Raw genomic sequence first — 17,135 nt, 5'->3', positions numbered from 1 at the left:
TGTCGGCAGAGCAGGGGTGCCAGCGGTGTCCTCAGTGCAGGTTTGCTGACTGTGTCGGCAGTGCAGGGGTGTTGTCAATGCAGGGTGCCGGCGGTGTTGGCAGAGCGGGGGTGCCAGCGGTGTCCCCAGTGCATGTGTGCTGGCAGTGTCGGCATTGCAGGGGAGCTGGTGGTGTCCTCAGTGTGGGAGTGTCGGCAGTGTGGGGGTCGCTGACGGTATCCTCAGTACGTGGGGCAGCAGTGCAGGAGTGTCGGCAGCTGTGGTGTCGGCAGCAGGGGATGCTGCCAGTGAGGGTGCCGGCGGTGTCGGCAGTGGGGGGTGCCGGCAGTGTCAGGCGGCGGGGAATGGCGGGCGCCATCTTTTTCTCTCTCCTAGTGCATTTTTAATGGACCTAACGCTGATTGGCTGAGAGCCGTGACAGACAATCAGCATTAAGCCCGCTCAAAACAAAACCTCGCGACCCGACAACAGGGTTGCGAGGTTTTGCCTCGGGTGAGGGATCCGGGGCAGGCAGGGAGATCCGAACTGCACTCGGATCGCCCCGGATCCCCAAAATTCGGTTGGGTTCGCATCTCTGAGATCTGAACCTGCTCATCTCTATTAATATATTGTAATGGTGCACATTAATCATTACATAAAAATTTGTTTTTTTTAACCAACTTTTTCTGTCAGTTTGCAAACTTGGAGTAATGGACCCTTTTATTATCCTTGTAATGCAGGAGATATCGTTGATATCTCCTGGTTACATTTCACCCCTGATATTGTGGCCGCCGTCCCCAAACTTTAATAGGCAGCACCACCTCTGTCTTCTCTCAGCTGGAACTCTGTGCGTGCCTGGGATGTTACAGGAGCATGGGCAGTTTCAACACAGGCAGCGAAAATGTACAAACCTGCAGAACACAAGGCGAAGTCTCTCACACTTCCAAAAAGCTGTCTCCGCAGCTTTTGGAAGTTATGTTTAGGTTACTCAGGGTTGATGAATGGGTCAGATATTTTCAGCTGTTTATCAAGTTCAATACTCACTTAACACTGCTTAGAATTTTAACATGATGAATGTTCCTCTATGAGAGAACAGTGCTTTAACTGCTTGAAATAAGATCACTCCAGCTTAGAGCCCTGTGAAGGGTGTGGCTATTACTGGAAATGGCTGCTTATTTGCTGAGTGTGCTACGTCTGTGGGCTGGAGCATAGTAACAGTACAAGCACTCAGAATCTGGAAAGCAACTGTGCTGAAAACACTGAACTCTCAAAGCAAATACTTTTTTTTTAAAAGGAAAAGACTGTAAATAGGAAAGGTGAAGGTAAGCTTTTCATCTATTACTTAATAGGACATTATACAACTTGTAGGACAAAAATATATAGTATTAGTTATGAATTATATATTTAAAGATGTATTTGAAAACCTTACAGATGCTGTGCCAAGCTTTCCCTGGCACGGAATTTTCTTGTTATCTATATGTATGTGCCAAGACACTTCTAAGTACAGCAAGTGGTGGGTGACTCTCCAAATTACAAATGTTGGGAAGGGAGAGGAGAACTCTGCTATATGATACCAGGTGCAATCTGATGTTCTGTCTTACACGGCTCTAATATACAGTACATGTGATGTAATATACAGTAAATTAATCAGGTACAGTATTTGTGTTTATTTATAATGTGCATATCCATCTCTCACTCCCTCTCTTTCTCCACCTTTGTTTCTGGACATGTAGTTGTTTTACAGTCATCGTTGGTATATTTTAAGACGGGAAGCAGTCGGGAAGCCGACGGACGGAATCCCAACCACCGGCTTCCCGACTGTCTAATCCCGGCGCCTGTAATTTTACCTACGCCGGGAGCCCGACACCCAGCATCCCGATCGAAGGGAAGCCGGGCGCGGCCAGCCGCGCGGGGGGGGGAGGGTTAGGGGCTCCTAGGGGGGACTTAGGGATAGGCATCCCCCTGGGAGGGTTAGGTTTAGGCTAAGGGAAGGGGGTTTAGGGTTAGGTACCCTTGGGGGGGAGGCTAGGGTTAGGCACTCCCCCCAGGGAGACTTAGGTTTAGGCAGAGGGGAAGGGGGGGTTAGGTTTAGGCACTGGGGGGGAGGTAAGAGTTAGGCACCCCTAAGGGAGGGTTAGGGTTAGGGGGGGGGATTAGGGTTACTTACCTTAATCACCGTTCAGGATTTTCACCCATGTCGTGCTGCCGCTGTCGGGATTTGAACCGCCGGCCGGTAAAAATACTGATCCCTTTTAAGACACCTACCTGGAATTTGTTTCACCAACTTCTCCAGCTACTTTATAGACTAACCAAGGCAATACTAACCATCAGATAAAGAAAGCAACTTGCACCTGGAGAAACCATGTTGCAGTGCAAAGGGTGCAAATGCATTTATTCTTATTATGTGCATGAAGGGTAAATACTGGCTGCTTTTGCATGTATCCTACAAATACTGGACAGCTTTATTTTTACGCTGCAATTTAGATTTCAGTTTGAACACACACCTCTCATGTCTAAATCTTTATGCACATTTTGGGGCTTATTTATTAATTTTCATTTGCAAGATATCCCATAACAAATCATCAGTGGGTGCCTGCGAATATTATGGATCCCCTGAATGTATCTACGGTAGTATCCCGTTTTTGATCACAAAGGCAGCATTCATAGATACCTATCAGCTTGGTAAATTCTGCTTTATTGCTGAATTTACCAAGTTCCGAAATGTGAAGCATTCCAAAGCTTCACCCTGGTAGCTGACGCCATCTGCAGATGGTGTTAGCCATTGTAACTTATGGGCTACTTTCCGCAAACAGTACCAGAGAGGCAATGATACTCACCACTCGCACATGGGTGGGGTAGGGGATTGGGGCGGAGTGACAGGGGGCTCAGAACAGAAGATAGGGGAGGGCCCAGAAAGAGTGGAGGGCAGGATGGGGCGGAGCAGAGGGTGGAGACTGAAGTGACCCAGTATAATTTAATTTTTTTATTTACAAGTAAAAAACAATCTGTAATGGTCACAGGACCCTAATGATAATACATACTGTAGGTATGACTGTGTTCACTGTGCATTATAAATATGCTGCTCCATACAATTCAGGGTAAGCTCTGGGCCATTTCAGCGGAGCAGCCCCAGACTGATTAAGACTAGCGACAGCCACACCGCCAGTTCGGACCTGGGCAACGCTGTGCTCAGACGCTGCCCCAGTTGGGACCTATGGGAATGCGGTGGCATGATATCATAGGTCATGCAGCTGCCAGCCATCCCACTCACATAGATGCTTTCAGCTCTGCAGCCAGTGACAGTCATTGAGGCAGCAGGGCTGGCTCCAGCCACTGCTGGGTGTCTGTCCATAGCTGAGGGCAATGAGGGACTGAGAGTTCCTCTTACCCATCTTCTTCAGCAAACCGACAGGTCAGGTCAGGCTTCTGTGGGGGAGTAGGGGCAATGAATGTGGTTTTTATTTTTTTCCTGTGGGGGACAATATATTAATTTTTTTCCCCGAGGGGGATAATGTGTGTTTTTTATTTTCTGTGGTAAACAATGTGTTGTTTTTTTTCTGTGAGAGACAATGTCTTTTATTTTTCCTTTAGGGAAAAAAGTGTTATTTTTTTTCCAGTGGCAGCCTATGATTTTTTTTCCTGTGGAGGCCTATTTGTGTGTCTATCCAGTGGAGGTCTTTGTGTCAGACAGTACTTACCAACATTCTGACAGCCCCCTCCAGAACAGAGCAGCCAGGTTGGAGTGAGGAGGGTGTGAGGGGGCTTGGTGCGGCATAGGTGGGCATGCCGATATGATAACATCAGACAGCATCTGACACAGGAATATAGACCCTGCACTGACACAGAAATACAGACCCTGCACTGACAGAGAAATACAGACCCTGCACTGACACAGGAAAACAGACCCTGCACTGACACAGGAATACAGACCTTGCACTGACACAGGAATACAGACCTTGCACTGACACAGGAATACAGACCCTGCACTGACAGAGGTATACAGACCCTGCACTGACAGAGAAATACAGACCCTGCACTGACACAGGAATACAGACCCTGCACTGACACAGGAATACAGACCTTGCACTGACAGAGAAATACAGACCCTGCACTGACAGAGGAATACAGACCCTGCACTGACACAGGAATACAGACCTTGCACTGACACAGGAATACAGACCTTGCACTGACACAGGAATACAGACCCTGCACTGACACAGGAATACAGACCCTGCACTGACACAGGAATACAGACCCTGCACTGACAGAGGAATACAGACCCTGCACTGACAGAGGTATACAGACCCTGCACTGACAGAGAAATACAGACCCTGCACTGACACAGGAATACAGACCCTGCACTGACAGAGGAATACAGACCCTGCACTGACACAGAAATACAGACCCTGCACTGACACAGGAATACAGACCCTGCACTGACACAGGAATACAGACCCTGCACTGACACAGGAATACAGACCCTGCACTGACACAGGAATACAGACCTTGCACTGACACAGGAATACAGACCTTGCACTGACACAGGAATACAGACCCTGCACTGACACAGGAATACAGACCCTGCACTGACACAGGAATACAGACCCTGCACTGACACAGGAATACAGACCCTGCACTGACAGAGGAATACAGACCCTGCACTGACAGAGGAATACAGACCCTGCACTGAGAGAGAAATACAGACCCTGCACTGAGAGAGAAATACAGACCCTGCACTGACAGAGGAATACAGACCCTGCACTAACACAGGAATACAGACTCTGCACTGACAGAGGTATACAGACCCTGCACTGACACAGGAATACAGACACTGCACTGACAGAGGAATACAGACCCTGCACTGACACAGGAATACAGACCCTGCACTGACAGAGGAATACAGACCCTGCACTGACAGAGGTATACAGACCCTGCACTGACAGAGGTATACAGACCCTGCACTGACACAGGAATACAGACACTGCACTGACACATGAATACACTCCCTGGGACTTGGCAAAAAAATGAATAGCACTGACCCCTCGAACATGTAGAGATATATGTGTTTACATATATATCGCTACCCCGGTAAATGTCAGAGATCACGTGGTTTCTGTTGTTAGCCAGGCTTGCCAGCCAATCAGAGACCGCTCTACTGTAAGCGGCTGCTGATTGGCTGAGAACTACATTGCAGCCAATCACTTAGCAGAGATGGTGATATTGTGTACAATAGGTAAGATGGGAGCGTACAATAGGTAAGATGCTGGCGCTTGCTGGAAGCAGCACAAAAGCACAGGTGGTCTCCGAAGAAAGCGCACAGGTGAAATGCTAGTGCTTACTGAATGCTGTACAGAAGCATTGTTGTTCTTTAGAAAACGCACAATAGGTAAGATGCTGGTGCTTGCCAATTGCTGTACAGAAGCACAGGTGTTTTCTGGAGGGAACGCAGAGCAAATGAAATGTTGGAGCTTGTTGAATGCTATACAGAAGCTCTAGTGTTCTTTAGAGAAAGCTCACAATAGATGCTGGTGATTGCTGATTGCTGCACAGGAGCAACAGTGTTTTCTGAAGAGTATGTACAGTACAGAAGGTGGAATGCTGATGATTGCTGAACAATAGCACTGGAATCACCCAGGGAGCACAGGAAGCTTTAGAAACTGCTGAGACTGGAGCCAATTAACCGGCCACAAGTGAAGTTGTTCTGGCAATGTATTGCTGCACCAAAGGAGTTTAAGTAGGGCACTCAGGATCCGTATTGGCTGCTCAAGTCTGGTGGAGGAAAATAAGCCTCTGGTTGGAGAATCTGGAGTCAGCTGACTGTAACCAATATGGCGGGAACGGGAAAATTCTGGAAAGATGTTAACCTTAGAAAAGGTTAGTAAATAAAAGTATCATGGACCGCTGCAGTAAGGGGGCGAAGCAGCAGCTCTGAGTCAAGTAACAGGGTCTCATAGCCCGATGTGTGACAATTTGATTGTACTGTATGTGAGTAGTTGTTTGAGTTGTTTTTTTCCATGCTAAAGTGGTTTTCTTGCATCTGTGATAATCTTAGTAGCACATATTTTCTTTTAATTATGTTTTTTTTTTTTAATTTATATGCCTGTTGTGAACTTTTGGAGTTTGTTGCAGTTTCTCCATAGACTTGTGAATTGGCCTCCTGGAACGTTTGTAATCCATGTGGTGGTTGCTGCGATAATTGCTCAGTGTAAATCTTGGCGTGAATGTTGTTTGCTAAAGAAGACTTATGTTTGGCTTATTTTGATTGTAAAGTGGAGATTGAAGTTGTTGCTGTTGATGTGTTGTATGAAGTTATTCAAGCCCACATTATTCCTTTTCCATATGAATATGATGTCGTTAATATATCTTTACCAAATCACAGTGTCATTGTAGAATTAAACTGTTGTGGATAAGTTTGCATAGCTAGTTAAAATTTGTATTCCTTGGATGTTCCTCAGGGGGGTTGGATACAGGATCCTGACAGTTAGGATGCCAATGGTCAGACTAATGATAGCAGCATCCCGATAGTCAGAATCCCATCAGAATTATGTAAGTATTATAACCCTTACCCTAAATCACCCCTCACGTAGCCTAACCCCAACCCTCCCCTCCTGCAGCCTAATCCTAACCCTCCGGTAGTGCCTAACCCTCCCCTCGTGCACCCTAACCCTCCGGCAGTACCTAACTCTCCCCTCCTGCAGCCTAACCCTAACCATCCGGTAGTGCTTAACCCTCCCCCTAGCCCTAACCCTAGTACTTACCTCAGCGATCTGTCGGGGGGCGATGCATAGTCCCCCCTATGCATCGCCCCCAGTAGTAGTCCCCCCTATGCAGTGCCCCCAGTTGTAGTCCCCCCTATGCATTGCCCCCAGTAGCAGTCCCCCCTATGCAGTGCCCCCAGTAGTAGACCCCCTATGCGTTGCCCCCAGTAGTAGGCCCCCCTATACAGTACCTCCAGTAGCGGCCACCCCCCAAATGTAGTGCCAATGCCGTGCCCCTTACAAAAACACACAACTTATCTGAATCCCTGCTCCTGCTACGAACGCTGCTGTCCACTCCTCCCGGCCAGCTCTTCTGCAATATGGGAGAGACGCAGCGGGGGGAGCCTGAAGGTGGAGCTCATGAGTGAGCTCCAGCCGGTTCCCTCCTTGGACGCAGCAGCCAATGAGAGTCTGACTCTCATCGGTTGCTATAACAAACACACAGCCGCCGCTGGCGGCGTTGTTTGTTACTGTGTAGTGCAGACCGCTCTCACTGCGGTCTGCACTACACTTAAATACTGTGGGGCCCGGGGGACACTGGCGGCGGGTGCAGTGGCGCTGTTGGATGCAGGCGGCTATGGGCCCCTGTACCACCATGGGCCCCGGTGCAAGCCACCGGCTGCACCAATGTTAGTTCCGCCACTGTTCTAATCTAATCTACTAGTTTCTACACTGTATTAAATAATGCTTCAGTGAGATAATGTGGGTAAAAGTTAGATTGTGTTTTCAAGTAATTCTGTTCATGGTAGTCTGTTGAGAATGTATTGAGGCAAAGCATTTAATGAATTTGCACAGTTCAAAGTGTTGAATTTATCCATATTGTTGGTAGGACCAAACTTCAATCCTTTGTTAAGAGGTATGATGACATGTGGAGGCTGCTAATGTTGAAGATGCCTTTTGCCTTTATATATGTGTTTATGCTATGTGTTTTTATTTCCTCTCTTATTCCTCGCTTGAGCCTGTGCAGTCTCATAATATCTTGTTGTCTATGTGGATGCAAATGGTGTGAGTAAAAAAAATAAAAACCAGGTTCATACATTGTTCGATATAGTCTTCAGTTGAGGTGTTGAGCATGGTGATGTTCTGATGTTTATTTTCTGAAGAAGTCATTTTTTTCTGGTGAGTTGATATTCTGTGCTATTGGTAGCACTGGTGTTGTAGTTGACAGTTCAGATGTCTCCACATTCTTTGTTTCTGTCTCTGATTTTTATACTAATTAATACAGAAAAACCTGGATTCACCTCACCACTCCAGTAGCACGTTAGTCCTTCACCTCTATAGTAATATCTCGCTGCTATAGTAAGACATTACCCTGTTTAGTGGCTACCAGACTTGCCTACCCTAGAATGCTGGCACTGGCATACCAACACCTGTCAGAATCCCGGCGCTGGCATCCTGACGGTAAGTACTGAGACTGGGTGGAGGGTTAGGGCTAGGCACTAAGGGGTGAGGGTTAGGTTTAGGGTGCGGGAGGATAAGTATAGGCACTAGGAGGCTATGTTAGGTTTAGGCAGTGGGGAGGGTTAGGGAGGGAAGGTTTTAGGATACTGACCAACAGGTGGCGGTATCCTAACCCTGTCGGGAAGCTGGTATCAGAATTCCGAACGCTGGCATCCCGTACCCAACCCGAAATGGATCTATTAATATGAATGTGCAGGGCAGAGATATATTGTCAGTGGGGGAGCTAGGGTGTCAGCTTTTAGGAAGGTGTGCTATTATATGATCATTTGTGCTGGAATGGGATTGAAATCCCGGCTGTCAGGATGCCGCTGGTCAGAATCCCGACACCCATAGGAACTAAAGGTAAGTCTCCCCCTAACCCCTATCCTAACCCTCCCTCCCCGGTGCCTACCCACCCCGCTAGTGCCTAAGCCTAACCTCCCCCTCCCCGCACCCTAAACCTAACACCCCTTCCCCAGTGCCTAAACCTAACCTCCCCCTCCCCTAATCCTAACCCTTCCTCCCCGGAGCCTAACCCTAGTGCCTAACCCCGCTACCTAACGCTAACCTCCCCCCTAACACCCCGATACTTACCTTCGGGATGCTGGTGCTGGGATCCAGACATGTCGGGATTTTGGTGCCGGTATTCAAACCGTCGGCATCCCAAAGGCCGGGATGCCGACTACTTCCCATGTGTGCCTGTGATCACAACAAATTCCATCTAAGATGCGGTGTGGTCATCTACAGTATATATTGCATCATATATTGAAGGTTAAAGCATTTTAATTAGAATGTTGTAAATGGTTGTGGAGGAGCATGCAAAGGATCTGTCCCATTTTCAGGATCCATAAAGAATGTTCTATGTCCTAGAGTATCAGCATTTTTTTCATGGCAGTCCTTGGCCAAAAGGTTCTTATTGAGAAATTCAGCAAAGATAAGTAAATTCTGCCTATATATCATTCTTAGGTTCAGTTGTGTGGCGGTGGTGGACAGGGCTGTACTTTACCTGCATATTTTATGATTGGCAGCCACCTGCACTGATTTTGCCTAGAACATTGGCCATAAATAATTTAATTTGGTACAGGACACACCCAAGTGGCAATATATATGCCCATAGGTGGAGCTAGACATGCCCCTTGGGTAGAGCTGGCCACGCCTCCACGAAGCAGCGCGCGGTGCATATTGGTGCCGTCTGGAGGGAATATGCTCTCCGATTTTCATATTTCTAGGTCCAGGGTGTGGGCTGGGCATTGATGAGTCAGTCAGTGAGTAAGTCAGTCAGGACATTTGATTTTATATATATATATATATATATATATATATATATAATGAACGCTTACACTGGTTCAGCTGCACCAATTAGGTGGACCTCTGCTAGTGGAGGACCTAAAAATAGAAATGGTAAAGAGGGGGTACCTTTGGTTGCGCTACAACTTTGAATATTAATTGAATAGGAGAAATTTCCACCACTTATGGGGATTTATTGCAATATTAGCTTTTGGTCAAACACAACCTTCTAGTTACTCTTCAAATCACCATTTGTTTATGTTTTGGATATAATTCATAAAATAAAAGCCCTATGGCAGCCCATAATTCTTATGCCTGAATATTTTATTCTTGGTATATCAACAGAGGTAAAAATATATAAAACAATTTACAATACAAATCAATACATAAATAGCATAAAACAACTTTTAGTAAACCTGCCCTAGTACAGAAGGATAGATTTTATCTGCTACCTACACCCTTACGGGTGTGAGCTCTTAGGTGGACCTCTCATGTGGTAGGTGCAGGTTTTTCAAAGCGATGACCCTACGTGTTTTTTCCACATATGGGACTTCATCAGGGGTGAATACTTTAAACAGACAAAACATATGGTGATAAATACAATTGCATATTTACAGTGTATAACAGATATATCCATAGTCATGTACTTGTAATCGATCTTCATTAATATTTATACAACTTGAAGACAGAAGAGTAGGTTGATATAACGGAAGTTTATCCAATCGGAGGTTTAACAATGGCTACTGACAACAGACACATAGTAAAAGTACATACCAAAAATGGAACTGGTCTGAATAAACACTCGATGATATGGAACAGGTTAGAACACTCAGTGGTATAAGCTTATTTTCCGTCCCTTGATAGGGAGAAATTCCTAGAAAGGCTCTTAGAAGCTTAGATGCAGACAATTAATATTACATTATAAGATTTGGTATTTATTTCAATATAGTCACATGTCGAAAGAAAAAAGAAAAAAATAAATTAAGTATATACCAGGTGGTTCTTATAACCCTTATATTGTAGTGATTGGGTCTAAATACCCCTCAATAATATAAGTTTATTTTCTGTCCCTTAGTTGGGAAGGGCCTAAAAAATGGCTCTCAAAAGTTTATAGAAAAAAGTAGAATATCAATTCTATTTTATAAGGGCTACTGTTAATTTTCAATATATTCATTAGAAAAAAAGGATTAGTACATACAGGGCCGGTTCTAGACATTGTGGAGCTCAGGGTGAAAGTTCCCAGTTGCGCCCCCCCCCCCCCCCCCCCAAAAAAAAAAAGAGAGAATTTTTTTTTTTTAGATAACATGGCATAATGTTATGTTAAAACATTGTGCCACATGCAGTAATGCCCTTTATAACACACGATGCCACACGCAGTAATGCCCTTTATAACACATTATGCCACACGCAGTAATGCCCTTTATAACACACGATGCCACACGCAGTAATGCCCTTTATAACACATTATACCACACGCAGTAATGCCCTTTACAACACATTATACCACACGCAGTAATGCCCTTTATAACACATTATGCCAAACGCAGTAATGCCCTTTATAACACATTATGCGACACACAGTAATGCCCTGTATAACACATTATGCTATATGCAGTAATAACCTGTATAATACATTGTGCCACACACAGTAATTACCATTATAATACATTATCCCCAATTCAAATTACACCACACAGTAGTCCCTTATGTTATGACACAAAGTGGTGCCCCTTTTACATGCCCCCCCCCCAAAAAAAAGAGAGAATTTTTTTTAGATAACATGGCATAATGTTATGTTAAAACATTGTGCCACATGCAGTAATGCCCTTTATAACACACGATGCCACACGCAGTAATGCCCTTTATAACACATTATGCCACACGCAGTAATGCCCTTTATAACACACGATGCCACACGCAGTAATGCCCTTTATAACACATTATACCACACGCAGTAATGCCCTTTACAACACATTATACCACACGCAGTAATGCCCTTTATAACACATTATGCCAAACGCAGTAATGCCCTTTATAACACATTATGCGACACACAGTAATGCCCTGTATAACACATTATGCTATATGCAGTAATAACCTGTATAATACATTGTGCCACACACAGTAATTACCATTATAATACATTATCCCCAATTCAAATTACACCACACAGTAGTCCCTTATGTTATGACACAAAGTGGTGCCCCTTTTACATAATGCCAAAATTTGTGTATCTTATACAAAAGGCCCACAGTAGTAGTGCCCCTTATACAATGCCCACAATAGTAGTGCCCCTTATACAATGCCCACATCAGTGGTGCCCCTTACACAATGGCCCCAGTAGTGGTGCCCCCCATGCAGTGCCCCCAGTGGTAATGCCACCTATAGTAGTTCCCCCAGTAGTAAAGCTCCACAGTAGTAATTCCCCAATTAGTAATGCCCCCTATAGTAGTGCCCACAGTAGTAATGCCCCCTATAGTAGTGCCCACAGTAGTAATGCCCCCATTAGTAGTGCCCACAGTAGTAATGCCAGTAGTAATGTCCCTTATTGTAGTTCCCTCAGTAGTAATGCCCCCCATTAGTAATCCCCCCATTAGTAATCCCCCCATTAGTAATGCCACCATTAGTAATGCTCCCTAGTAGTAATCCCCCCATTAGTAATCCCCCCATTAGTAATGCCCCCATTAGTAATGCCCCCATTAGTAATGCTCCCCAGTAGTACTGCCCCCATTAGTAATGCCCCCTATAGTAGTGCCCACTGTAGTAATGTCCCCAGAAATAATGCCCCCTGTAGTTGTGCCCATTAGTAGTAATGCCCCCTATAGTTGTCCCCCAGTAGTAATACCCCCCAGTGCTGGTGCTTCCGACTGTAAGAAAAAAAACAAAAAACACAATACTTACCTTTAGCCGCGCTTCTGCTTCTGCTGCCGCTGCCTTCTGGTCCGACGGAGGCTCCTCGGATCTATGGGGAGACGTCATGACATCATGACGTCCCTCCCATAGTACTCTCTCTCTGCCGGAAGCCGGAGCTCAGGAGTGAGGGAGGGAGGGAGCTGGGCACCTGCTGATAACAAATATCAGCGGGCGCCCGGCAAATGCAGCCTCCCGGCAGCGGCGGCGGCTGGGGGGGGGATTGGACCGGCGCATTTTTTTTTTCCCTTCTGGTTTTTTTTTCGGTGGGGGGGGACTCAGTGGCGCCCTCTTGGTGTCGGTGCTCCGGGCGACGGCCCTGTTATGGAGCGTACACACGGTCAGATTTGTCAGACTTGTCAGATTTGTCAGATGAACGATTGAACGATTAAACGATCTGAACGATTTGAACGATTTTAACAAAGTTTTGAACGATTTGAACGATTGAACGATTTTTGACTGCATTAAAATGAATGGAATCGTCCAAGTCTGACTGCAAACCCATCAGATGTCAGAAATCGTTATCTGACCATCGGGAACGCGCATCGTTGATCGTCCATCGTTCAGGCATGTCAGATATGAACGATTTTCCTTCAGATATGAACGACTGAACGATTTTTAAATCGTTATCGTTCATATCTGAAGGAAAAATCTGATCGTGTGTATGCACCATTAGCCCGCACCTAGAACCGCCACTGATTACATACTGTACCAAGTAGTTCTTATAACGATTTTACTGGAACAATTAGATGGATGTTTCTCAACTGATAAATGTAACCTAGTGTATAATGGACAGTATCGTACCTTTGTTATTATAAGTACATTTATTCCAATGACATCATAAACAACCCTATTTATTTTTTGAGAAGGATACATACCAGATTCCTTAATAGCAATTTAAATATGAAGACGTATCATATACTCCCAATGTGTAAAAACGATAAGACCCAGTGCCAAGCAAGTGGTAAAACCTAATGTGAAGGAAAATAGTATAATATAAATTACATTTTTAATTGGTTTTCTCTAAGGTGCAGTGATAGTAACTCAAAAGTATTTATCTATTATCAACATATATATATAATATATAGTGACTATACCATAATAGATCTTTAGAAACCATATAATTATAATGCATGTTAATACGTTTGTACAGAGAAATGTTATACACATAATTATAATGTGTACTTCACATTTCCAAGCATAGACCCAGTATCTTTGTTACTTATACAGGAGAATCCATACATAATACTGCATAGTTTATATATCCATAATTACAATAGTATATAACAGAGTTTATAAAAGATAAGTATTTGATAGAGGCTAGTGATGTCCGTATAGCCATAGTTTACAATTAGAGTTTCCAAAAAATAAGCTTTAACAAGGGCTAGCAAAAAGGCTTTTACTCACTCTGGGCCTGTTTCAGACCCGGTCGCAAGCGCTGAGCGCTCGCAACCGGGTCGATGGTGGTCCAGTGCGCATGCGCACGACGGAGCCGGGTGTCGGGGACGGAGCTATGCTCCATAACTCGGCACATAGTGAAAAATGAAAAAAAACGGAAGAATGAAAAACAAACATATATTGAAATATAAATAAAATAAAAATTCAGTATACTGTGCCATCGATGGGGGAAAAACTGGTTCTCCCACATCGATGGCAAAAATTTTCACATCGGCCATAAACCGTCAATGATTCAAAAACCTCGGTGGTCGATGGCCTTCCCCAGCTGGACGCATAGGGACTCATTATCTCATGCGTTCCATAACTATTAATCTTTAATATAGGTGTTTTTTTATACATGGGAAAGATTCCTGGACTGCACAACCAGAATATATATAATGGGAGGTGCTACCTGATGAGACTAATGGTTAATGGTGCGTACACACTGGGCGATTAAAGTGGACGACTGAACGATAACGATATCGTTATCGTTCAGTCGTCCACTTTATCGTCCATTATTAACACAAAAACGATGAACGATAACGACGACGAGCGTTCCCGTGGGTCGTTCGTCATCATCGTTCATCGGGTTAACATGCAGGCTAACCTGCCGATGTCGTAAGGTTGCTGCATGTTGGGGAATGGGGGAGAGAGCCCGGCGCTGAACGATATCGTTAATGATATCGTTCAGCAGGTGTGCTCAATGTCATGAACGACATTGAGCACACCTTGCCGGGGACACACTAAACGATATCGCTCAGGGAGCATATCGTCTAGTGTGTACGCACCTTATTTGCAGGCACAGAAACAGACAAATCTCAGGTGCACAACTCCAAATTATTGATAATATATAAATGCAATAACATTTTGCAATCAATAGAGATTTTTAGCATAATCATGGCCAAGGTTATGGGCCTACCCACCATATCCAGATAACCTCTTTAGGGTAGGTCCCTAACATACTAGGTTTCAAATCCAGTGCACAGGACTCCCCCAAACTGGCCCAGTTAAGTTGCCGCAGTGCACCGCCATAGTAAGAAAAGTGCAGATAGTTAAGAGCAGCCACAGCTGCATATAAAGAATGAAAATAAAAAAGTGAAGTACATATATATGAAACACACAGTGAAGGGTTAAAATGTGTTATAAAGGAAAATGTGTTATAATGCGGTGCCCTGAAACAGATCAACCAAAGCAATCCAGGGGGACCCACGCCCCAAAGATGAACCAAAGTTGCACTACAGTATATAACTTGTAGGACTTACCTAGAATTGTGCCTAATACCAATGTGCATATACTATACCAGACTCCATGCTTTTAAACCAATAAGGAATGGTGCTAATCCAGACTGGGGGCGTCTCCTTTCCCTCAAGTGTGCAATAAAGCACATTAAATGGAGTATATGGGAAAGATTCGTGGACTGCACAACCTGAATATATATATAATGGGAGGTGCTACCTGATGAGACTAATTGCAGGCACAGAAACAGACAAATCTCAGGTACGCAACTCCAAATTATTGATATATAAATGCAATAAAATTTTGCAATCAATAGAGGTTTTTAGCATAATCATGGCCAAGGTTATGGGCCTACCCACCAAATCCAGGAAACCTCTTTAGGGTAGGTCCCTAACATACTAGGGTTCAAATCCAGAACGTGGGACCCCCCCAAACTGTTCTTTATACATCTCTGGGTCCTAACGTAATTATACTATCACCAGGGAATAACATTACTTCAAAGTAGTGATAGACAATATGTGTGCTTAATTGTAGTGCTTAATTTCACATAGGTTATTTTTATTTAATCCTATTCTATCCCACTGTAGTATCCAGTGGGATATGTTGTGTTATAGTATTAGTTTTATGTGTGATATTAAGGTGGACATACTTTGTGATCCTAGTAAGTGAAACATGTTGATTTATTAGAATATTATCTTATAACTTATGTTAACATATAGAAAAAAAAATAAATATATATATATATATATATATCCCATGTGTTAACTAATAAATATAGATAGTGTGCTAGTTTTTTTAGGTGTATAAAGCCTTTGTGATCATCACTTGTTTTCCATAGTCACAATATTTTACAATTTAATTAACACAATACAGTTTTTAACATAGTTTCATAAAAAATTATACTAAGATCCATTATATAAAGAATAGCTTACGTGAAGACATATACATATAGTCAAAGATAGACAGACCTATAAAAAAGACACAATGTCGATCCCCTCATTCAGACCTTTTGGAGAGTGTTGAGAGTATATATCCAAAAGGATTCCTTTTTAGAGAGTTCTAATTCTCTACTTCCACCTCTGGGGTTGAGTTTTATATGTTCCAATATGGTAAACGAAAGATCATTAATATCCGACCTATGGTGTTCTGTAAAGTGCCTAGGTAGGCTATGTGTCTTCATATTATGTTTAATATTTCTCAGATGTTCCTGGATGCGTATCTTAGTGCTCCTAGTAGTTTGCATTTATATGTGATTCTATATATTACAAAACAAGTATTGCATGTGACCACTTCATTAATGGTATAGATCAGTGGTCAGGGAACAGGGGTAAATTACCCGACATGGGGTAAAAATGAAATTCCTGGGGGTAATGGATGGACAGTTGGGCATGCATATGAATCATTCTATAATATAGAATGATTCATATGCATGCCCGGCTGTGCCGCAGGTAGGCTCAAAGCTGGACGCCCGCTGAGATATTATTACCAGCGGGTGCCCGGCTCCTTCCCTGCAGCGCCGCATTAGCCGGAGGTTGGAGTTCTCTTCTGAACTCTAGCTTCCGGCTCTCTCCATGCGCACTATGGGAGAGATGTCATGACGTCTCTCCCATAGTTCCGAGGAGCAGCCGGGCAGACAGGATGGTGGCAGATGCAGGAGCGGGGATTAAGGTAAGTGGGTTTTTTTTTGTACAAGCGGCACTACAGGGGCATTATATGGGGGCACTACTACAGGGGCATAACTATGAGGGCACTACTACAGGGGCATTATATGGGAGCACTACTATATGATTTCCTTCCTTTCAAATCAAGGGGGTAACGTCGGCGTATCTAAATATATTTTGGGGTAAAAGGTAAAAAAGTTCCCTGACCCCTGGTATAGATGGAGCCATTATCCTGTTTCCAATCAAATGTTTTATTCTCCATCAACCTGCAGCAATTACAATGGTTGCATGGAAAGCAACCATTTATTTTAAGAAAAAACTGACTCGAAGTAGTTTCTTCTTATTTACCCTCCTCTAGTGATCTCAGTTTGCTAGGGGCTATAATGGTTTTTAGATTTTTCGCTTTCCTAAATGCAATAGTAGGCTT

General features: G+C 44.1%; 1 protein-coding gene across 1 annotated transcript in view; it reads left to right on the top strand.

Moving 5' to 3' along the window:
• Window positions 1-1,213: 1,213 nt before the first annotated feature.
• The window catches only part of LOC148532190 (transmembrane protein 26-like), a 73,958-nt gene continuing 58,036 nt past the window's right edge, over window positions 1,214-17,135 (top strand). The window contains exon 1 of the mRNA XM_088468204.1: window positions 1,214-1,301. The gene's annotated coding sequence lies outside the window, so the exon portion shown is untranslated. The remainder of the gene's footprint in view (window positions 1,302-17,135) is intronic.

This window comes from Taudactylus pleione, unplaced genomic scaffold (genome assembly GCF_031769625.1).
Source record: "Taudactylus pleione unplaced genomic scaffold, aTauple2 ptg000082l, whole genome shotgun sequence".
In the NCBI taxonomy this organism is placed as follows: Eukaryota; Metazoa; Chordata; class Amphibia; order Anura; family Myobatrachidae; genus Taudactylus; species Taudactylus pleione.
Note: the sequence above shows the minus strand (reverse complement) of the source record. Positions and strands in the feature narration are given on the sequence as shown.